The sequence below is a fragment of the Anabrus simplex genome, chromosome 8, assembly GCF_040414725.1.
Source record: "Anabrus simplex isolate iqAnaSimp1 chromosome 8, ASM4041472v1, whole genome shotgun sequence".
In the NCBI taxonomy this organism is placed as follows: Eukaryota; Metazoa; Arthropoda; class Insecta; order Orthoptera; family Tettigoniidae; genus Anabrus; species Anabrus simplex.
Window position 1 is genome coordinate 172,013,961 of NC_090272.1, and position 24,720 is coordinate 172,038,680.

Below are 24,720 nucleotides of genomic sequence, written 5' to 3' on the forward strand. Positions count from 1 at the left end.
GGATACAATAATTACATTAAAATGAAAAGTTTAGCACAGGATAGGGTGGCATGGAGAGCTGCATCAAACCAGTGTATGGCCTGATGACTACAACAACAACAACAACAACAACCTCCTGCAACGTTGAGGATATTTTTCCCCATTACAAGTCAATGTTGCGTGAAAATAGAATATTGTTCCTATTTGAAAACTTCAAAATATATTATGTAGTTTGCTATTGTAATTCTTTCTGATCGCCCATCAATATGTAACATTTATTTCATTCTGTGCAGAGTCGAGAGTTACCTTTCGATTGAATAATTAAATACATTCAAAATATAATAATAAAATGAATATTATTACTAGAGCCCGGAAGTTAGGCATTTTTTTTGGTTAAAATAGAGAGGCAAAAAGGCACTTGAGATACGGTACTGAAAATAGGCAGTACTGTAATTAAAAAAGGCATTTATTAGGAGTGAAAGCAAAGAGGAATCTCACTCATTAATGAAAATATGTATTTTAAAAAGCGTACTCATTCATTTCTTTATTATAAATTTATCACATAATTAGCGTACTTAATCTTACTTTCCTTGGTTACAAGCAACAACAAGGTGCTTTTTCAAAGTATCAGCTGTCATAGACGCTTGTCAGGAAGAATATTTTTCATCATGGAAAAGGAACGTTCTACTTCCACTGAAGTGATTGGCGCAAATATGACACAAAATATATCTTGCTTGTTGTTGATGATGCTTGTTGTTTAAAGGGGCCTAACATCGAGGTCATCGGCCCACAAAATATTTCGGAAGGACAGATGCCAGTTAAAACAGAACTTTCACCTTTCAGAACATCACGAATGTTCTTCATTTTTTTCAATGTCCACGTTAGCACTCATACACTTTTACACTTTTCACTAACACTGCTTTCTTTTTTCTCCTGGTGCTTGCAGCAGTTGATTTACTGCATCTTCGAAGATCGCCATAGATAATACCAGCGAATCATCTCTTTTCTCCAACTTCAAGATTGCTTCTGGTATCACATTATAATGTGCTGTTATAAATGCCAGATCATTGCTGAGCTCTTCATGGTCCAACAACATTTTTACCTTGCGAACTGAAGCAACTTCGTCTACTGATACGGCATGAACTACCTCACGTACCTTGTCCAAATTGTTGCTGTAATATATGACTGCTGAGATCCAGGTTCCCCATATGGTGAGAACTGGCTGTGGAGGTAAAGGGAGCTCTGGTGCCACGTCTTTGCAAACCCGGATTCGGGAGGGTGATTTTAGGAAGATTTTCTTGGTATTCGAAACTAACTTACCACGTGAGGATACAAACTTCTCATCTCCTCAGCAATTCTGTGCAGTCCATGGGCTAGACAGTGAGGTGGAGCATTTTAGGAAAGAGAATTTTCAAGGCTGTAGCTGCTTTTTTCATGTAAGTTGCCGCATCTGTGACAAAAAGTAGGACATCATCGTGCCGTATTCCATCCGGCCAGAGTAACATTAATGAATTTGTGAACAACTGTGCCACTGTGGAACCATTTGCTCTCTCCATCTCTTCTGTCATCAGAAGAAATACTGATGATAGGTCAGTCTGCTTTGCTTCCATAGTTCCAATGATGATGTTGGCCATGTAACGTCCCATTGCATCCGTAGTTTCATCAATGGAGATCCAGATCTTCTTTTCTGCAACTCTGCTTCGAATCCTCTGCAGGGACTCTTCAAAGGAGATATTCAAATACGTTTTTCTTAATGTGGTTTCTGACGGAACTTCTTCTTTAGTGTACTTCTGCAGAAGCGTCCTGAGTGATTTATTTTCCGGTTTCCAGAACGGAATTCTGGAGTCCAAGGAAGCTTTACATAGATCCAGGGAAAACTGAGATTGCCTGTTGGATTCTGTAACTGCTGTTGATATTAAATTGATCTTAGGGCCAACAATATTTAACCTTTTTAATATTTTAATATTTCGTTGTTGCGAAATGTTGAGTTTTATAGTACTTTTTTTCGTGATTAATAGATTTTTCACAGATTTTGCAAAAGAGTATAGCTCCATCAGTAGAAAGTGTATCCGAACCGAATTCGCGAACATAGCCATGTAATTTACCATGCAACGATGAAAATTTCGGCATGAAAATAAGTCAGCGCGAACACCCGAGTTGCCTTTTACAAGTTCAGCAGTAGACTTACATCTTCTTTTATGTTTGACCTGTTAGACAGAAGTGATTACCTCCCTTCCTCTGCATCATCTATAATTTCGAAATCGCGAATACCGGGTAATTAGGCATTGTCACAGCAAAAGGGGTGTGGGGAAGGAGAAGAGACGTACTTCCCTCATCCTCTCCATTTCCTGGTATAAATTATGCTTGTGCATTCATTTCACTAATGAAGGTTCTGCTATTTACAGAGGTTAAATGAATGGGTTGAGAAAATCTTTCGAATGCCTGAAAACAAATAGACGATTTACAGGGAACAATATTCTGAATATATATTTGTGACGGCAATATGTAATTTAATTTGTGCAACCTTTTCTGTCTTTGATGTGCGGAAATTCATTGCATGCTTTTTAAAATGTGTAAATCGCAGGAAAAACATTGCATAACGATCAAAAAAGGCAAAAAAGGCTTTAAATCTTAAAATAGGCAACGGTAGCGAAAATAGGCAAAAAGGCAAAATAAAAATTGTCTCTACATTTCCTAAATGCAGGAAAATATATTTATCTCTTTCTGATTCTTCAATATATCTAGTCAGATAAAAAAAAGGCATTTTGCCTAACTTCCGGGCTCTAATTATTACTTATTATTATTGAATGTGTCCGCCTCTGTGGTGGAGTGGTTAGCGTGATTAGCTGCCACCCCCGGAGGCCCGGGCTCGATTCCCGGCTCTGCCACGAAATTTGAAAAGTGGTACAAGGGCTGGAACGGGGTCCACTCAGCCTCGAGAGGTCAACTGAGTAGAGGTGGGTTCGATTCCCACCTCAGCCATCCTGGAAGTGGTTTTCCGTGGTTTCCCACTTCTCCTCCAGGCGAATGCCGGGATGATACCTAACTTAAGGCCACGGCCGCTTCCTTCCCTCTTCTTTGCCTATACCTCCCAATCTTCCCATCCCTCCACAAGGCCCCTGTTCAGCATAGCAGGTGAGGCCGCCTGTTCGAGGTATTGGTCATACTCCCCAGTTGTATCCCCCGACCAAGAGTCTGAAACTCCAGTACACTGCCCTTGAGGCAGTAGAGGTGGGATCCCTCGCTAAGTTCGAGGGAAAAACCGAACCTAGAGGGTAAACAGATGATGATGATGATGATGATGATGATGATTATTGAATGTTTTTTGAAAGAATATTTTCAATGTAATGTTAATTTAAAAAGCAGAAAAATTTTAAAGATTTTGAAAATGTGACCAAAAAGTGTTTAAGTCATATTTATTGTCATATTTTAATACATTTTTAGGTCATAAATGCTTGCGTATTTCTAACATTTTTAGGTCATAAACATCCAGGCCCTAGTTATAAACAACCTGCTGAATGTCAAGTATGCATGATCTCTAGATAAAGTATATTGCCAAACAATGTAACTCTCACCCTTCAGCATCTAGTTTGTATGTTCATGTGAACGTTATGATTCTTAGCAACCATCAATCCCAGTGAACTGTCAGGGAAGTGCAAAATCTCTACATCTCTCTGTTTTGACCAGCGAGTAAATGCATATTTTATTTTATGGTGAATCTTAAAATTTTATGTCTGATTGTACAGTGAAATTGTGCACAGGTCTGATAAGTAAACTTTTAAAATTTATTTTCCAGATGCTAACCATCGTATTACAAAACATAAATTTCCCCTGATCATATTATTCTTAATAGGAGGAATACTGTGTTCTCTGATTGTATTCTGTACATCTCGCAGAAACAAGGAGCCACCATATCACATAGTAAGTATTACCAATATCTTTCTATTATAAACATAGGCAAATAGGGGAAGGTGAAAAATAAGATGATCTTTATAGCCTATCTTCAATAAAAAATAGTAATTTAAATAATTCCAAAAATGGCTTTCATGGTCGCAGATCTTACGATCAAGGGAATAGAACCAGCTTTTGGATGGTTAGGCCGTGTGCGTTTGCAGAGTTTCGCCTAGACATGCCATTTGGGCTCATAAGTTGGATTGGCATGCCCCACCACGACTCTGATTAGCAGTGGCAGACCAACCGTGTGGTCCCGCCATGTTAGCAAATAAAGATTGCTAACCTGCTAAAGAAGAAATGAATTCTCCGTTCTCAAAAGAGAATGTTCTCCCCATGGAGATACAATTTCAAAAATGGCTTGCACGGCCGAAGATCTTACGATCACGGGAATAGAACCAGCTCTTGAGTGGTTAGGTCCAAAAGCTGGTTCAATTTAAATAACGTTACATGGTACATTCTGTACATTACTACATATTTATCAGTAGGGCTTAGATTTCTGTGACCAGTAATCGGGACATAGTGGGTTCGAAACCCCACTGTCGGCAGCCCTGAAAATGGTTTTCCGTGGTTTCCCATTTTCACACCAGGCAAATGCTGGGGCTGTACCATAATTAAGGCCACAGCCACTTCCTTCCCATTTCTAGGCCTTTCCTGTCCCATCGTCGGCATAAAACCTATATGTGTCAGTACGACGTAAAGCAAAAAAAAAAAAAAAAAAAAAAAAAAGGAAAAAAAAAGAAAGATTTCTGTGACCTTGAAACTCTGGAAATTTACCCTAAAAGTACCAATGTATGACATAAGATCTTGGAAATAAGACACAAATGAAATTAAATATTGTCCAAACATTGTTTTGAAGATAAATTTTTTATGCATTATTATACAGAAAACAGTATTAACTACTTGGAATTAGCCACAGCATACTGTTTTACCCTGTAAAAATAGAATAAACGGATTTTTTTTTTTGTGAAAACAAGAATATGTTTTAAACTGAATTCACACTTCACTGTAGAGACTGCCTGTCCTCAACATAATTAATGCTTTCTGTTATCTTAGCAGAGTCAGTTGACACCCAGAATTAATATCTGGCAACAGAGGAGTGCGACAGGCTTTGGCAGCCAGCACAATTCCTATCCTCGCCGCTAGATGGGGGCTTCATACATTCCATTCCTGACCCGGTCGAATGTCTGGAAGCCGGCTGTGGAATTTCATTTTCAATATCTGGCAACAATGGGGTTGGTACCACTTAACCCTTAGAGTGCCAGGCTCTCTCTTAGATTCTCATGCATAAATTGCCAGCTGGCGAGTTGGCCGTGTGGCTAGGGGTGCGCAGCTGTGAGCTTGCATCCAGGAGATAGTTGGTTCAAACCACACTGTCGGCAGCCCTGAAAATTTTTTTCGTGGTATCCCATTTTTTTGCTATTTGCTTTGCGTCGCACCGACACAGATAGGTCTTATGGCGACGATGGGACAGGAAAGGTCTGGGGATAGGAAGGAAGCGGCCGTGGCCTTAATTCAGGTACAGCCCCAGCATTTGCCTGGTGTGAAAATGGGAAACCACGGGAAACCATATTCAGGGCTGCCGACAGTAGGATTCGAACCCACTATCTCCCGGATGCGAGCCCACAGCTGTGCGCCCCTAACCGCACGGCCAACTCGTCTGGTGGTTTCCCACTTTTCACACCAGGCAAATGCTGGGGCTGTACCTTAATTAAGGCCACGACCGCTTCCTCTTAATGTCCCTCACTGCATCAGCTCTTTCTAATCCTTTTTTTGGTCACCTCATATAGCTGTCATATCATCCTCATCTCTATAACTTCCAATTTCCTTTCCCTTGCTTTGGTCACAAGCACAATTTCCGTACCATATATTGGTATCAATTCTGGACATACATGAAAATATTTTGTGCACTTATCCCTCAAATGCATCCTCATATCACAGAGCGCAACAGGGGTCATTCTCCATTATTCATCTCCCTGTGGGTGGGTGCAGTAGAATATATTCATGGTATCCTCTGCCTGTCATGAAAGGTGAACCAGGTGCTTTCATCTTGGAAGCATGGGTTGGCGACTGTGGGTCCCGTAGATGAGTCTGGTATTGATTCCACCGACTTGTGTCAGGCTTCTCACTTCATCTTTGCTGAGGATGGTTCCCTAGTTGTAGTTCCTTTTAAAACTCACCATCATGTTCATCTTTACCATCCGGCTTGTCTTGGTCAACTGTTGTTCTCTCCCAACTCCGAAGGTATTAGGTTTGCGAGGCAGAGGGAGTCTTTTATTTTCATGCCCTCCGTGGCCCTTTCCTTTCATTTGCCAATATTTCATGCTTCAAAGTTTCGGACCTCTTCCATTTTCCTTCTGATTAGTATTGACAAAGGATGATTGCCTAGTTGTACTTCCTCTTAAACAATATTCACTGCCACCATCATCAGTTATTTCCCCACTGACGGCTTCTCCTTCTTTCTCTGCCATTTTCCCCCCACACCCTGACAGTCATGAATACAATGTGTGTGTCACTCTCACATCCGGCTGAATGCCCTTCTTGACACAAACCTTATGTGGAGAAGTACATTCTCCATTCTCCCAGAGGCGATAAGGAAGACAACAAAGCCAAGATGTATAGTACAGTTAACTACCATTTTTGTTCTAAAAGTTTGGGCTTCTAAAACAGCTATTGCACATCCACGTCTGCACCTGATGATGCTAGATCTTAATAACACTCAAAAACATACGCACTTTAAGCATAGTGCATGTGTATGAGACTTTTTGTACTGCACCTTGATGAGTCAGCCTCGTCTAACAAGGCTTACACTGGGCCTGGCGAGAAACAATGTATAGCACGTGAACCTTTTCTTGAGCCCTAGTTCCCATTCATCACTATGGAGTTCAGGGCTCAAGAAAAAGTTCGCGTACTACATGGTTCTGCGGTGATTGACTTGTTGTGTATTGGATGTTCATGAAGAGGTGTGTATGAAGACAAACACAATCACCCTTTCCTTGAGCTACAGGAATTTGAGCCTGGACAGGAGTCAACTCTGGGACCCTCTGAACCAAAGGCTATTATGCCGACTGCTCAACCAAGGAGCTGAACTTATTTCTGCATGAACACTTCTACTGTCTTGTACTGTAGATCATATGTTTATGAAGCCTAACTTTTGTTATACAGAGAAATCTCGTTTGTGCGTTCTTCAATAAGACATTTTCTTGCTTAGCATGTCGTAAATTTAAAGTCCCGGTTCATGCCATATTAAATCAATATAAAAATACCTCACTGCGTCACAAATTTTCAGAAAAACTGCTTAGTACGATCACATTCTTCCTAGCCCTGAAAATGTTCTTTGTCACCTCTTGTGAAAGGAACGTGATTTTCAACACAGATAAGAGACCTCGAACAGGAGGCAAGTTGGGGGAAAAATGCACAAAAAACGGGAAAAGGCCTTGAATTCCTGAGCTTTACAAGGTAAATTACATCTTTGGAGAGCAACCCGTTAGCTTCAGGAAAGTTGTTTTGCTTGCCGATTTTCAGTGATGTTACTGAATAGCCCAGTAAGCCTGTTTGTGCATGTAATTAGCAGTCCCATCAGAAGTTAGAAATTAATAAGTGTTGAATGATACATTGAAGGGTACCGTAGCGAATATTTACCGCGTGATAGCCTACTTACAGATTAGGAACATAATCGTGTGAAGTTGTCAAACATGGTGCATATTTGTCTTGGGATAACCCAGTTCTGGATACTGAAAAAGTCAGAAATCGGTTATTAATGAAGACAAAATTAAAATCCAGGAAGTGGTCAGGCATCCGCATCTTTCTACGATGGCATATACTGCATGAATAGGGGAGCAAAGAAAGTCCTACAGCTGGCCAATCAGAGACCGTGGAGCGGGTCACGTGACTGCTGACATCATAGCGGGGGAAATTTGAACTTTAGCGGGAAATTAGAATTTTGGCGAGAAATTTGAATTTTAGTGGGAAATTTGAATTTTAGCGGGAGATTTGAATTTTAGCGGGAGATTTGACTTTGTAAACAATGCCACGTGCTTTTGACAGCTGTCATCTGCCATCTTGCATCGCTAACCTCAGTACTGCCATCTTGACGGCACTAAACCTCATCCTTATGCACGTGGTGGCGGGCAATTTGAACAATTCTAGGTGCTCTTGTTTGTAAACAAAGCTACGTGCTTTTGACTGTTGTCATCCGCCATCTTACATCGCCAACCTCAGTGCTGCTATCTTGACGGGGCAAAATCCTCATGAAGAGGTATGTCTTAGGCACGTGGGCGCATGAAATTTGAAATTCCACGGCTCTTATCTTAGGCTAACCTAAGTAAATGGTTATGAGTTATTGACTTCGGTGGAATACTGTCTCCCTAGAGGTCTACCGGCGTAGCGATGTCTCCTCTACAAAAAAGATTGCCCTGGGGGAGGGGGGGCACGACCGCCTCTTACGAGACAAGCAAGGATGCATTGTCTTACACTCGTATTTATACCTAGAGAATGCTTAGATCATCATGTGCGTGCGCACCTCCTGCTATCTACTGAGGCGAGCAGTATAAAATGAGTCAACACTTTTTTGTAGAGTCAGCACTCGAGGTCTAGTAGTGTAGCAATGCAGGATCCAATGCAAGATCATTGAACCCTAGTATAGTAGGTGAGCAATGTCGATTTACGGATTTTGCATAAGAGTGCGAGTCTAACCTTACGGAGAGGCCTAACCTCACTTTAACGGCTAGTTGCCCTTCCCGACGCCTAAGAGACCAAGCCTAACTTTACATCCGCCTGGCTCCCATTCCCTATCATGTGTGTAGCACGATTATTTTTCCGTTCAGCATCTTGCATAGTAGCCCTCCCCTGCACAAGTTACATGCTTGTAACCCATGCCAACAAATTGAAATAATATGTTTTTGAAACGGAATTTCAAGTTACATGTTTATCCGATAATTTACTTGACTGCTAGGGGCTTAAATGTAATCAATGTATTTCTTATAGCACTAAGCGTTCTGTTTAATTGTACTTTCCGCATAAGCTAAACCCATGCTAGCAGATTCAAATTGTATATTTCCGAAGTAAAATTTCAAATTACATGTTTATCCGATAATTTGTTCGATTGCTAGGGACTTAAATGTAAGCAGTATATTTCTTATAGCACTAGCGTTCTGTAGGAGGAGAACGACATCAAGTACAGTGTTCGATTCTAGTCTTGTTATGTTTCAATCACTTCTTTTGTAATCTGCAAGTCTAAACATGCACAACTCTGATGACGTCATCGCTGCAGCACGAGCACACTCTTGCCAAATGAACAGATTTAAACATGCACATCTATGATGACGTCATCGCTGTAGGTTAAAAACACGTGCACACTCTTGCCTTCGCGATGCATGTTTAAACTTGTTCGATAGAGCTTTGCCTTGACAGAGGCTAAGGAGAAGGAGGAGGAAGTCATAACAGCCCATGCATAGCCGCTATCTTGTGTAGTAGCCTCTAAGCTAGCAGCCGCCATCTTGTGTAATTAGCGTCGGGAACGGCATCTTGCTGTAAAACTAGGGATAGCCCCTTCAATATGGCGGATGTGAGGTTAGGTTCGCTCTCTTAGGCGTCGAGAATGTACTGAAGTTTTGTTGTTTAAAGATGATAGCTAACAGATTTTTTTTCAAATTGCCCGCTACGATATGCCTAAGTTTGCAGGCATGTGGATTTAGCCACATCTAGGTGCCAGGCGCTGAAGTTTGCGATCATCTGTTGTTTAAAGATGGCGGATGACAGCTGTCAAAAAACACGTGGAATTTTTGAAATTGCCCGCTACTAAGCAGATATAAGGTTTAGTGCCGTAAAGATAGCAGCACGATGCTGTATTGTTTAAAGATGGCCTCTGGCAGCTGTCAGAAAAAGCATGTGGAATTTTTCAAATTGCCCGACCACATTTCAAAGGTATGAGGTTTAGTGCCGTAAAGATAGCGGCACGATGCTCTGTTGATTAAAGATAGGAGCTGTCAAAAGCACGTGGAATTTTTCAAATTCCCCGCCACCTCATGCATAAGGATGTGGTTGAGTGTCGTAAAGATAGCAGCACGGTGCTCTGTTGATTAAAGATGGCTGCTGACAGCTGTCAAAAAGCACGTGGCTTTGCTTACAAACAAGAGCACGATCCCCGCCATCACATTTCAAAGGTAGTAGCTAAAGATGGCAGCACGATGCTCTGTTGAGTAAAGATGGCTGCTGTCAGCTTGTCAAAAAAGCACGTGGCTTTGTTTACAAACAAGAACCCGCGGAATAGGCCACCACGTGCCTAAGTTAGTAGCTGTCAGGTTTAGTGTTGTAAAGATGGCAGCATGGTGTTCTGTTGATTAAAGATGGCAGCTGTCAAAAGCACGTGGAATATTTCAAATTACCCGCCACCACATTTCAAAGGTAGTAGCTAAATATGGCAGCACGATGCTCTGTTGATTAAAGATAGGAGCTGTGAATAGCGCGTGGAATTTTTCGAATTGCCCGCCACCACGTGCATAAGGATGAGGTTTAGCTCCGTCATGATGGTGGCACTGAGGTTAGCGATGCATTGTTGTTTAAAGATGACAGCTGTCAAAAGCACGTGGCTTTGTTTATAAACAAGAGCACGTGGAAGTTTTCAAATTGCCTGCCACCACATGCCTAAGGTGGCAACTATGAGGATTAGTGCCGTCAAGATGGCAGCACTGAGGCTAACGATGCAGGATGGCGGACGACAGTTGTCAAAAGCACGTGGCATTGTTTACAAATTCAAATTTCCCACCAAAATTCAAATGTCCCGCCAAAAATAAAATTTCCCGCTAAAATTTAAATTTTCCGCGCTATGACGTCAGCAGTCACGTGATCCGCTCCGCGGCCTCTGATTGGCCTGCTGTAGGACTGTTTTTGCTCCCCTATTTGCATGTTTAAACAAGACAGACTTTGGTCTTGGTTGAAACTCGCACATTCGATTTTCGACTCAAGTCGATCGGAGCGATCGAACTGTTGTCGCATTCAAGATGGCTGTCTCAAAGTCATTCTGTCGCATATGGCCGAGTTTAACCTCCAAATAATTCATGGTCGAAGAGCGTGACCAGAAAACAATGTTTAATAACTCACTGGTCCGAAATATAAGGCTTTAACTAAGATTTCTTTCAGAAAAAGTGTGACCTGCAATGATACGTTGATACTTATATGGGCCCGAGTGCAAATGTTTTAATTTAGTCTGGTGTTTTATACACCTGTTGTTATCTAATAAGCCCTAGTGGAAAAGGTTTTTGTTTTTGTCCTCTCATTTCTTTCATGCCATTTAATACTCCCAGTTCATCTTTAGAAATGGTAGATAGCCTATATCTGTCACTATACCTGGACATATACGACGTAAAATACATGCATGCCGAAGAAAACATATCAAGTGTTTACATATTCCTGTTGGGCAGTTTTTATTGTTGTTTTTAATTGTATCTGCTGAACACATTCCCTTTTCTTGTAAGAAGTAACAGAATGTCATGAAATGCTACTGTAAAGGACGTGTGGTACCATCCACTATCAGCATAATTCATCTCCTCCCAGATCAAGATAATGGGAAGGGTATTCATTAGTATTTCTGACATTCCTTTCATCTATTATGAGCACATTTCATGCATTGAAAAGTTTGTGTACACTTTCTTATTCAGTCACTGATGCTACTTACGTCAGTCGAGCAGTGATGGTCGTTTCATATTAAGATCGCGCCAATTCAGAACATGATTCACTAAACGTGGCACAAAACACAGACATGTTACCCCTGAATGGTTCTTAAAAGGTCTGCCTTCCATTCGGTGTGCAATGTTGTCATAATTATGGTGACCTTTTCAATAATCAGGATAAAATTAATAGGAGCACGTGCTGTTACCATACCGTACGGTATCGCAAGTCCTTTCCGGATTAAAAAAAAAAATACTCCATTCACCTAAGGTTAACCGCAAATATTTCCAAAACTGCTTTAATTATGTAATTAATTCTGATATTATTGGGTTAAGTTTTCTTTTGGAAGGAGATTACGCATCCACGTCCTTCCCAAAATTATTAGTACACAGCATCCTTTCATGTTTTATGAGGGCTTGGAAGAGACCTGTAAGAAGTTATTATGGAATGTTTCGGTAACTTTGCAATTTTCCCAAAAATGATTCCATTGCTAACAATATAAAATGTCTATGCTTGCAGATTTTTGCTTTTCTTGGTTTCCTCGGTTCAGTCTTCACTGTGTACACTGTAGCCAATGAAGTGGTGAATTCGATGTGGGCTGTTGGAGTTGTAGTAGGCATCAGTGAGGCCACCCTAGGGCTTACTGTGCTGTCCTGGGGAACCCAGATAGGAGGTGAGTTGAAGAATTTTTATAATTATCCACAACAAATTGGTAAGTCTGATGTAGGCCGTTGGAGTTGTAGGGGATATCAGTGAAACACTCTAGCGCATATTACTTACATGAATGAAGAAATAAAGTCTAAGGAAACTATGAAGTTACAAATGAAAGGAAAGAGAGGTTTGCGTGTTGTTAAGGGCAGCAGAAGACAACAAAAGACTGGAATATGATGATTGTTTGAGGAAGTGGTGGGGATATGGAATAAAATGGAGAGCAACTCCCAGCTTTATCTGGATAAGAGGGAATTATGATGATGATGGTGATGATTAAGATAAAGCATTCATGATATGGAATTCTGGGTATCATAATCATGTGTGTTTATGTTGTGTAAGTTGTAAAATCTGCAGTAAATATTGAACGTATTGCGAAAGGCCAAACTTTGCATCCTCAAAAGAAAGCATAACCATGTTAATAATGTGGTATTCATTTGAAGGAAATGCATGAGAAAATAACTAATTAAAGACACAAAATACGAGCACTATTACATGAAAATAACAAAAAAATAATTTCATACAATTTTCATATGTCTCACACTCTACACGCGTGAGAGTGTTTCTCCCTTGTTTTTTCCAGAGTTGTTTTTCCACAGGATCCAAACTATAACTCAAACAAATTCCTCTCATGCAATGACAAAAATAAAAATTATGGAACCGGCACAGGAAACTTCGATGAGTGTATGCCTAGTTTTAGTTGCGTTTCCATTGGTCTGCTGTTGGAACTGTAAGTGAAAATCGTGAAGACGATCTAGTACCAATAATTTTAAAATAAACTTTTGCCCTTATCAGTTTTATCAATTTAAGGAAGGGAGAGGTGGGGTGCGGATGCAAAATTATTTGGACCCAAAGATGTTGCAGTAGTTAAATTCGGCCCTGGCCGCAAGTCTTAGCGTGTAACAGTTCACATGATGTCTTTATAGACAGTCTGTTCCTTGTTATTTTGCTTTCAATACGCACTGGAGTGGGGTAAACACAAAAGACGCAAAATAAACTTATGAATAATGTTACTAGAGCCTACTATGCTAAAAGTGGAGTGAAACAGAATCAGGACAATTTCTGAAATTCTGTACAGATATATCCAGATAATTAGTGATTTGTGACAAAAGTGGTGTTTTAAAGAAAGCTTTTACATGGAGACATTACGAAACGTATCTAGTATATTCCAGCAGCCAACAATCTGTTTTTATGCTCCTTGTACATTTTTTGGAGGGACATGCCAATTTGCAACAAATGACTCAATGATTGGAAACTACAAACACCGTAAAAGTAGTTAGTGGGACGTAAAGCAAATAAGATTATTATTATTATTATTATTATTATTATTATTATTATTATTATTATTATTATTATTATTATTATTATTATTATTATTATTATTGGAAACACGGAAATCAGCTTTAACGTAACATGAGAATTTCCACTCCCATCGCGATTACATGTTAAAGTTTAAAAGACGGTATCGTGAATTGTGCAGAATTGAAATCCGTCTGCCCTCTCAGTTGTATTATTATTATTATTATTATTATTATTATTATTATTATTATTATTTAATGGTACCAATGTGTTATATTTTACCTTGCAGGCATTCTAATATATATTCCTTCTTTCTTTCTTAATCTGTTTATAGTCCAGGGTTGGCTTTTCCCTCGGACTTAGCGAGGGTTCCCACCTCTACCGCCTCAATGGCTGTGTCCTGGAGCATGTGATATTGGGTCAGGGGATACAACTGGGGAGAATGACCAGTACCTCACCCAGGCGGCCTCACCTGCTATGCTGAAAAGGGTCCTTGGTGCGGGATGGGAAGATTAGAAGGGATAGGCAAGGAAGAGGGAAGGAAGCGGCCGTGGCCTTAAGTTAGGTACCATCCCGGCGTTTGCCTGGAGGAGAATTGGGAAACCACAAAAAATCACTTCGAGGATGGTTGAGGTGGGAATTGAACCCACCTCTACTCAGTTGACCTCCCGAGGCTGAGTGGACCCCGTTCCAGCCCTCGTACCACTTTTCAAATTTCGTGGCAGAGCCGGGAATCGAACCACTACACCACAGAGGCGGACCCTAATATATATTACCGTACTTTATTCTTTATATAAAATGATAGTAGTGGAAATTTTGTCTTATCAAGTTTAAGGAAGGAGGGGGGGGGGGGTGCAAAATTATTTGGGCCCAGAGCCTTACTGTTTAACACTACACATGATGTCTTTATAGACAGTCTGTTTCTTGTTTTCGCTTTTAATACGCACTGGAGTGGGGTAAGCAAAAGACGCCAAATAAACTTTTACGAGAAAGAGAACACTTGTTTGCAATATTCGTACGTTGTCGACCTGACATTATTCCAAAAATCCAGCTCTGTACCTGTGCCACTACAGTCGGCATGTAACAATTAGTATCTATTTTCTGGCTTTCGTTCGGTTGCCCACTTTGGGAAAGAGAGAAGCCGTAAGGGCAATGGACTTTGTTGGATTACTGCTCCCTTTGCTTTGTGGACAGTTATTTTTGACAGTATGCTATGAGATCTCAAAAAGCAGTCGATTTACCTCCATTTTCGATTTTTAGCAATAAATCAGCAGGTAGCTAAAAACAAGAAAAAAGAAGAGATCTACTGTAAAATCAATAGACCTGGCAAAACTAGGTACAGCTGAGGCCTTATGATTATTATGTGTGTTTTTTGAGTTCTGTTAAAGTTTGCTTGATGTGTATCCTAAATTTTCAAGTTACTTGAAATCATTTACTGGGTAAACAATTGACAGGGAATCTGTCATCCGGGCAATAGCCGTACATGCAGACTGATTGATTGATTGATGGGTGGATTTATTGATTAATTGATAGATAGATAGATTGATTGATTGATTGATTTATTGATTAATTGATAGATAGATAGATTGGTTGATTGATTGATTGATTGATTGATTGATTGATTGATTGATTGATTGATTGATTGATTGATTGATTGATTGATAAATCTAGTTAACAGTTAATGAATAAAAGATAATTTCGTCAATCTCTTCCTCCCGTTGAATCCCTGTGAAAGAAATATCTCTATTTGTGTTCAATGGAAATAAGACTAGGATACGTTTAAACGAGATCTGACGTAGCATGCTTGTTATGAGGGCGTTGCTCGACAGCAATGCCCTCTTATTATTCTGTACCACTTCACTAAGCTTTACCGTCCTTCACGTCGTATTTAGCTTGCTTCCTCATTTACAAGTGACCTCAATCATGAAGAACTAGCATGTTGTTCTATTCAAGACGGATTTGTCTGCTGCAAATTGGTGTGTGGATATGTACTGAGATGTAAAAATATGCAATGCTGCATAACAAGTACATTATATACACTTATACGGTAGTTTATTCACCCCACTAGTAGTATAGCACTTTTACCTTGCGTAGATATATTATATTTTCCAATATTACACTAGTACTAATAATTATACTATATTCATGAAAGGCCCCGCGGCGTAGGGGGCAACGCGTCCACCCGTCACCCGGCGGCCCCGCTTTAGATTCCCGGCCGGGTCAGCAAATTTTTTAATTGTAAATGATTAATATCCCTGGCCTGGGGACTGGGTATTTGTGCCATCCTTTCCTCACATTCAACACTTTACACTTCCGCCATTTACAAAATGCACGCAGGTTCCTCACATATGGTGCAAGTAGGGGCAAAAGATCTTTCTAGGTCGACGCCCCGAACAAACAGCAATTTTTACGAAAAAGAAGTGCTACATGTTATAACATGTATGTATATGACTATATAGGCCTATTGCATGTATGTGAACTTAAGGAATGTCTTGGGTATTCTATTTCTAAAATACATTTGTACAACCATTAGTCCGCCTGGTGGCCATGATCGTTAAGGCCTAAAATCTACATGGTCTGACACCTTGGTTAGCCAGCTCGGGTCAAGATGTTCGAAAAAAATTCACCATCAGAATGTTGGCCGGCAGGGTAGGAGAGGTGATGGTATACAATTTCCAATCACTAGATTGCGTTCCAAAAGCCTGGATTAAATTCCAAACCTCTCCGCAGTGTTCATATGGACTGAGGGCATATGATGCTGTTGATGGTGATTCGTCTGTCGGGTGGGGACGTAAAGCCTGCGTTGAGCAGACCCCTTGGTGTTATTTGACAGGAGTACGCTATGTGCCGGTACAGGGTTTCACCCTCTCCCTTCCTACAATCATATATCATGTCATTCATTTCATCTCATTAACTCCTCTGATGAGGTTGACGTCAGGAAGGGCATCCGGTCGTAAAAACTTGCTACGAAAATTCATCTCACATCATATCCGACCCCGTAGAGAGACGGGAAAAGGTTTTCTTTCTTTATGAGTTGCTTTACGTCACACCGGCACATGGCGATAATAGGACAGGAAAGGGCTAGGAGTGGGAAGAAAGCGGTTGTGGTGTTTATGAAGGTACAGCCCCAGCATTCGCCTGCTGTGGAAATTGGAAACCACGTAAAGCCATCTTCAGGGCTGCCGACAGTGGGGTTCGAAGCCACTATCTCCCGAATACTGGATACTGTAGTTCAATTTACGAACTTCATCGTATAGATCTGTATTGATACAGTTAAAACTAAGAAGCAATGTTAGGTTTTGGTCCACTCAATCAATACACATAATTTTATTTGACATGTTTCGTCTCTTTGAGACTTCATCAGCCATAAAATCACGTGTATTGATTGGGTGGACCGAAACCAAACATCGTTTCTTAGTTTTTACTGGATACTGGCAGCACTTAAGGGACTGCAGCTATCGAGCTCGGTAAAAAGGGTTGGACATACATACATACATACATACTGTGACCGTTCACAACGTCACCTATGGTATGTCATGATATCCAGGAGATGAAATATGCCGTTTTCCGCGTTATTCTACGATAAAAACTGCCCAAGTTAGAATTTTTCTGCCCGCTCCAGGACTCGAGTTGCAATATTCAGAGTCGCGCGACCCAGCTCTAGTTGCTGGTAATTAGCAGCAAGGCGGTGCAAGAGCGCTTGCACTCGAAGCTCTCTCACTCCCACCGCGAGCGAGATGAAACCATACGCGTTATCACGTGACAAAGAATCTAGGTCACTAACTGAGCCCAGAGAGTAGGTCCAACGTGAAAACTAACATTATACCATGTTTTCCTCGCTCATCCACCACTACCAACTTATCGCGTTCAGCTGTTTTATTTCTGTTAATTTTCATAAATCGCAAAATACCCAATGGATAATTAAGCGCAAACAATCATTTGAATCAGGGAATTTTACGCATAATTATGAGACCAAGAAGTGCTCTACTTAACTGACAGGGCAGTAACTGCGCTGTAAACAAGGGCGCGTCTTAATGACTAACAGATGTTGGACTCTAACCGTGCCAAGGAACACAAGGAATCCCCTGTGCTCGTCATCATTCACCGCCAGAGACAAAAGGACGCTTTTAAGATTGCTTCAAAACCTACGAAGTTATTTTAATAACAGTCACTCAGTGGAGATGGGAATACAAGAGCTACATTTTGATATCCTGTTCGTTACTGTACGTTGCGTATTAACGGACCAATGTGTGAGAAAGGATTGCATTTTTTCCCCCACCCTCAGCATTCGGGTCTCTAGCGTAGCGCGCCTATATATTCATGAGCTGAGAAGGAGACACCACCCAGTCCATTCTTATTGTAACGCCAGTACGGTAGTATTTCGTCGTGGTTTGTGAGTGAGTTGTTTGTGAAGAAATAATCTTGTAATTTGAGTAGTGTAATACAGTGATTCATTAAATTCTGTGAGTATGTGGAAATAATCACCCTCTGAGTGAGATGTTAGCGTGTACAGTGTGCCGCAAATTAATAAACAGGAACGGTACGAAACCGTAATAACTGATACCCGTGTGTAGAAAAGGTCGTACATCAAGCCTCCTATGTGTCTAAGTTAATACGGCTCAGTTAACATATATAGTGACGTACTTAGCGAAGTGGGTGGAGCGTACGTGCTTGATATCAATATGAATTACCAAGAAAGTCAGTGAACAGCTCAGTTAGACCTAATTGAGGACAGCGCCACGTTAAAATAACCCGCAGTACAGTTGAGAGCTCGACTTACGGCTAAGTGCATTAGAACAGGCCTGAACTAGTGTCATGAATACGAGAATGCTAATACATTAGTGGCCTAACCACTGTCGTTTCTAGGGAAACTAGTGACATTTCTGGGCCTATAATCGCTGCCTACAAGAAGAATAGATAAATGAGAAGGGATTAATGTCGGGCTTCTGGGACATTACCGACATTAGGTTGGAATGCTCGTGCTATTGAGCAGATCCAACCATATATTCAAATTGTGGTGTGTGATAAACTAACGTATTCACTTGAGATAATTTCCCCTCATTTACATGTCTACGTGAACGCCGGAGTGAACGCCGACGCCCATCTGAATGCCAGAATTTTGCCTGCATATTAGAGAGAACCAGACGCCTAGCTGTCTTCGCCTGGTGTAGCAGAGAACGTCGAGAACGTCATACCAGATCAAGCCGTCATGTTCGTGACCTGCCAGGAAGTCATCATGGGTCTTCACATCACCGATGACGTGATGCAAGCAGTCTAAAATCCATGGAGTGCCTCCCTGTAAAGTTGTGAACGTGGTATCCAGAAGGCTGAGTACATTTCCAAGTATTTATATCTTTGAAGGTCGTGTCCCATTGTAAATATGTAAATTTTTCACTTAGATATAACGTAGACTGCAAGCACGCCATTTCAGAGGGATAATAATTATAATTTCATTTTTATTTGGGTCTTTTATGGAATACTTCTTCATGGTTTGGGAACGACCATATTTTACTTCCATTTTTTTTTACAAGGGTTTGATAATGCATGACGTAAATTTAAGGACCTCAGATTAATTATGTGTGAAGTACTGTCAAGTAAAAGGGCTTGAATATTCTACGTAAACGACTCCAGTTATCATCTTTCTACAGCCAATAGGATTCCTCAAAGATATCTCAGTAACTGATTTTTTTGTACTTCACAAGCTCTTAGGAAATCCTCCTTACTAGAAATTAAAACTGCTGGAACAACGAATGGAGCATGAGATTGGGGTATATATCTTACATCGCTAATTAGTTCGCGAATGTGCAAATTAACTTGGACCCTGATGGCAGGAGATCATCGTTAGATCTGCATCGTGGTCGATGTACCGAGAGGAAATGAAATGGCTGAACAGGCTGTAGCCATAATATATATTGCGAAATGAAATGTGAAGTTCCCTTGGAATCTGCCATTAAGACACGCGAGGTGCATATCGCGATGTGAATATGTTGATTAGGCCGGATATAGGGCCGTGATTTGTGTGATGCCATTTATGGCCAGTATTGAAAGAAGTGAATAGATTATTTGCCGTGAAGTCATTGCCCGAGAAGGCTAGTGGACTGCTCTTTGAAAGTGTGGCACGGGTAGCTCCCAGCGGGAGTTTTATGAGCCCCTTTAAACGGGGGAGTGAAGGCGTTTCTTCAGTGAAATAGAACAGATACAAGTGGCGAGTTCCTTTTCCTCTCGATACAAAGATTATGTGTGCTAATTTAAATAGAGCCAACGTCGCAGAGGTTCCAAATGAGCATTAAATGAAGGACCCCTCCAATTTATTTCTTTAATTATACACAGCGTATAGGGAATTCCAGGTCAGATATACCCCGTCTCAGAAGGTCCTGAGTTCATCGCAGGAGACAGTAAAGCCTCCTGTCACAAGCGGCAGGTGAAATAAGACCACCTGCGGCCCATTATGTGTATGTGAAGTGTATATATTCTTGTCCATTTGTTGCAGGTAGTGCCATAATACTTTGTTTATGATGTCTGGTATTGAAGTCGCTAAATGCTTGTCCATAGGTAACATCGTTGTGTAAATAATGTCCTGATATATGTGTTGATAAAAATCCTAATGAAATGGGCGTGTTTGTCATACTGCATATTTGGCAACGTATAACTTAAAGTACTGTTGTAACGCGACTTTCAAGGGATTGGGAGTGTAAATTGCCTATTTCAGTTCATACGATACTAGCAAACTTATATCATAATTTGATGCAAATTGAATATATTAATTTTCGACAAACAAACAGAATTACAGCTGGGTATGCCTATGTTGAATAGATTTGTGTGTAAAGTGATTAGTGTAAATGTAAAGTGAAATAATTAGAGAGAAAACGCCTCTCTAAGTCTGAGGTACCGGTAGTGTAATAGTTCGAGAGGGAGCGCCTTCTTAATTTTGAATATTTAAACGTATAATGAAGTGTAGAAAGGACTACCGAACATTTAAGCGTTAAGATCACCCAAGTTAATATATGTAAGGTGTTTGTATGGCATACCCATGTAAATAATGTGTTTCACTAGTATAAGTAAAAATTTATTATACAAGATATTGTCTCTCTTCTCATTAGTAATGAAATGGTATTCCTCTCATAATTAACTTTTCCCCCTACTATAGAGACTATTACTAAAGGACTTACCGCCCCATCGGACAGTCCACAGACCCGAAAATGCGATACCGACTCGGCTAGCGAACTATTCCAGTAGGGGAAGGTGAGGCTTCGACAAACCGGGCTGAGTTCGAAGCTCACCGATGGTGCTCCATTCTAACGTCATATTTATGAACAATGGTAACTGGTTTATGTACAGATGCCTTGGAAAGGTTACATAATTGGCGTCCCGTAACGTGTGGCCTTATTGTTGTTTGGGGCGAGCTACATATTGTTCTCGCGACGCATAATTTAGCGTCCCGTTGTTGGGGCAAGTTTGTAAAGCCCTACGGCACCATAAATATTGATATAGCCAATATTAAGGCACAAGTTCGAATACCACTACTATAAAAGGAGTACCTAAGGTAGTAGGATTATCAAATTGATTCGGTTAGAACTGAACGAATGGAAATACCAAATTTTACCCGTATATTAAATTTGCTAGAAGAGAGGAATACAAAATAGAATCAGAGCGTGTGAACGTGATAGATAATATGGATAATGTGTCGGATGGAGTGCGTAAGCGGCTACCATAGACAGTTACGTCACGCGCAACGATATTTGAATGAGTGACGGGAATAAATTAAATCCGACGGATGTAGGGAGAAGAATGAAGAGATCGTGTACCAGATTAAGTGGAAATATACACGATGGTCACTCAGAAATATGGCGGACCTGAAAAAAAGTTATGGAGTTGTGTAACTTCAGGGGAGCAATAAAATGACCTTCCCATTGTTGAGGATAAAATGACTGGACTGAGTTCTTCAAATTCTTCTGGTCACAGGTTCATGCCGAAGGCGATGCGTTTGTAGCAGGCCTTGGTAGTTTAGGGGATTCATCCAATGTAAACAGGGTAGATATCGCGGACAAGAGTGGAAGCCTCATCACTCTTAATTTTTTTTCTCTCAAATGAACAGTGCAATGTTGTCAGTTCGAGACGGGGAATTGTCTGCTAAAGCATCTTCCAAATCTCGAGGCTGAAAACATCCAATGTTTATTAAGTGCATCACATTTCTGGCACACGTAAAGTACCGAGCCCATTTAGGTCGCGGATTTAGGTAATATTTATTTTTAAAAAAGGGCTACATAAATTTAATTATTAAAAAAACAATATGTCGGGATAATGTTTATGAATTACGTAGGAAAATACTAGGGAAACACAAGTAATTATTAGGAGGTGTGGCGCAGCTGTTTTGAAGCTAATTTTGGCGTAAAACGACTTGGTCATTTTCAAAAATTGCACACCTTCCTATGTTTAGGAAACTGAATCGTATGAACTGAAATACCACGAGCAGCTTAATTCAGGGGGGCACACATTTCTCAAGAAGTGAAGTATTATGGATGTGGAAGGTATTAAACAGTTGATGGCCGCCTTACTGGCCGAACAAAGTGAGAAGCAGGCAGAGCTTTTCAGGGAACAGAGTGCGAAGTTTGATGAGCGTCTTGCGAAATTGGAACAGGCTAATGCGGACAATAGTGAAAGACAGGCAGGACTCTTAAAGGAGCAGTTAAAGGCTGATAGTGATAGGCAGGCAGAACTATTAAATAAACTAGGACAGGCAACCACACAAATTGAAGAACGTTTAGACCAGCACAATAGTCGAGTAGGTCAGCTCACTGCACGGTTAGACGGATACGAGGCGTCGTGTAAAGCCCAAGCTGCGGAGCTCAAAGAACATGTTAACTCCCGCATTGATGACGTGACGACACGTATAGATTCCCTCGCGGTGAAGCTAGAGCAAACCAGTCGCCGTCTGGATGAGCGTACGGCCGAAATAGAAATAAAAATGACAGCTCAGGAAAGCAAAATGGAAGAAATGGAATCGAAGGTTAACGCCAGTACGGAAGCCATGATAGACCTACAAACAAGATTTGAGGACCTGTCTTTAAGGACTGAAGAAATGGAAGGACAAATAACGCAGGTTCGGGACGGCACAGAAACTAAATGCAAGGAATATATTGATCAGCACATGGATCGGGCGAAGAATGAATTGAACGTTACCGCCGAGGGAAAACAACGGGAAACGCAGGGAAAAGTCCAGGAGTTGAAGGACAAAATTGATAAATTTGAACTGAAGGCTCATAAAGCTACCATTAAATTAGACGTCCACGAGAGGCTAATCTTGGAACTCCAAGAAGAAGTAGAAAACCTTAAGACGCAAGAATCTCGAGGAGACAACGTGTTGAAATCCATTTTGAACAAATCCGCTAAGAAGGACCAGGAACCGCCAGGAACGCACAACGAATCTGACTTGACGGGAAAATCAGTTCCAACCCATGAGAACAATCAAACTCGCTTTATGTCAGGACGTAGCTCAACACCACAGGATCTTGGTTCGATCCCTTTTTACAACCTTTTGCGTTTCAGTCATGATGAACCTAAGAAATTCGGGTCCAATGCCCATATGACACCGAAGGGGTTCTTAAATGAGATGGACCAATATTTTTCCGACCACAATGTCCCCGCAGAGAGGCGCCTACGGATAGTTGAAAGATATCTCGCGGACCAGCCGTTGATATGGTTCAAGGCATTTAAATACTGCTTTGACGGATACGAAGAATTCCGGCGTAGGTTTTTAGAGAAATACTGGGGGATCGAGACACAGCAAGGGTTACGCCTCGAGCTGTACTCACGGCGATACTCGGCAACTGGACAAACGAGGTTTTGTGAGTACTTCGTCCATCAGCTTCTTCGCATGAAAGAGTTAGACAGCCCACCTTCCGAGTTAGAGCTGATCTCAGCGATCGGGAAGCAACTTCCGCCAGAAGTCCAAAAGATTCTCATCTCTGCCAATGTTAAGACCGCAGTAGAAGCTGAGCACATTTTGCGCCAGTTGGACCAGACAATAAGTGGAGGACATGTGAGGCAGAGACACCATGAGACGGTGCACACGATAGACGTGAAATCAGAAGGAGGGTCACCAAAACGTCGAAATCAGGGCACGAGTACCGAAGAGAGAAGGGAAACTTACTCAACGTCGAGGGATGGTGATAGAAATCCTCCGAGATGGAGTGAGCCGAGAGATAAGCGCCGTGAAGAGTGGAATTCCAGGAGTTATGACTACCAAAGGCGACCTGAACGGAGAAATAGGTTTAGGTATAGTCAGGTCGACCATTTGTAGAAGGCCATACGGTAGATGGAGAGGAGAGAGTAGACGATCATGGGATAGACCGAGGAATATGGACAACCAGATACGGGATCGACAAGCGGAATCGAAGAGGTACGTCGAGCAACTCCGAAACCAGCCCGCAAGAACGGACAAATGGCAAAGGCCTATCCAAGAGATGGCATCATCTGAAGAAGTTACGGGAGCTGAGAGTATCGAATTTCAAGCTCAACGGGAACAAGACCGAGGAAACCGGCTGAACCCTCATGCGTCAGAATACTTCGCAGGGGGCGGAGCTGTTAAAAAAAGCAGAACTAGGTAGCGAGGAGATAGTTTCTCCACACATTAGCAACCATCGAGACGATTCAGACTTAGTCATTGTCACGATTGACTCATGGGAAATTCAACCCGAAGATTTGTTAGAGGATCCAAGTCCATGTTGTAAAAAGATTATCCGAGAACTTCCAGTAATTTATATTCGTGTCCAAGAGTTACGCGTACGCTGTCTAATAGACACAGGAGCTAGTGTCAGTGTTGTTTCAAGAACGTTTGTACGTGAAATACAGTCAAAATTCAAAATTCCGACTTTACCCGTTTCCAAGGTGAAGGTGCGAGGCATCATTCCGGATCGCACGGCAGTATGCGACACGCAAGTGTATTTGGATTTACAAATAGGCAACATCACACTCGCACATCCATTTCTGGTCATGGACCGAATGGAATACAACGTTATCCTGGGATCTGACTTTTTACGTGAATACAAGGCAGTCGTCGACATGGATCAAAACCATGTTAAGTTGTACATAAATATGATTCAAGAGAACGTGAAA

The 24,720-nt window shown here is 41.2% G+C and overlaps 1 protein-coding gene across 1 annotated transcript in view; it reads left to right on the plus strand.

Moving 5' to 3' along the window:
• Positions 1 to 24,720, plus strand: part of LOC136879354 (sodium/potassium/calcium exchanger 1) — a 232,766-nt gene that overhangs the window by 159,951 nt on the left and 48,095 nt on the right. The window contains exons 13-14 of the mRNA XM_068229086.1: positions 3,776 to 3,900; positions 12,118 to 12,271. The gene's annotated coding sequence lies outside the window, so the exon portion shown is untranslated. The remainder of the gene's footprint in view (positions 1 to 3,775; positions 3,901 to 12,117; positions 12,272 to 24,720) is intronic.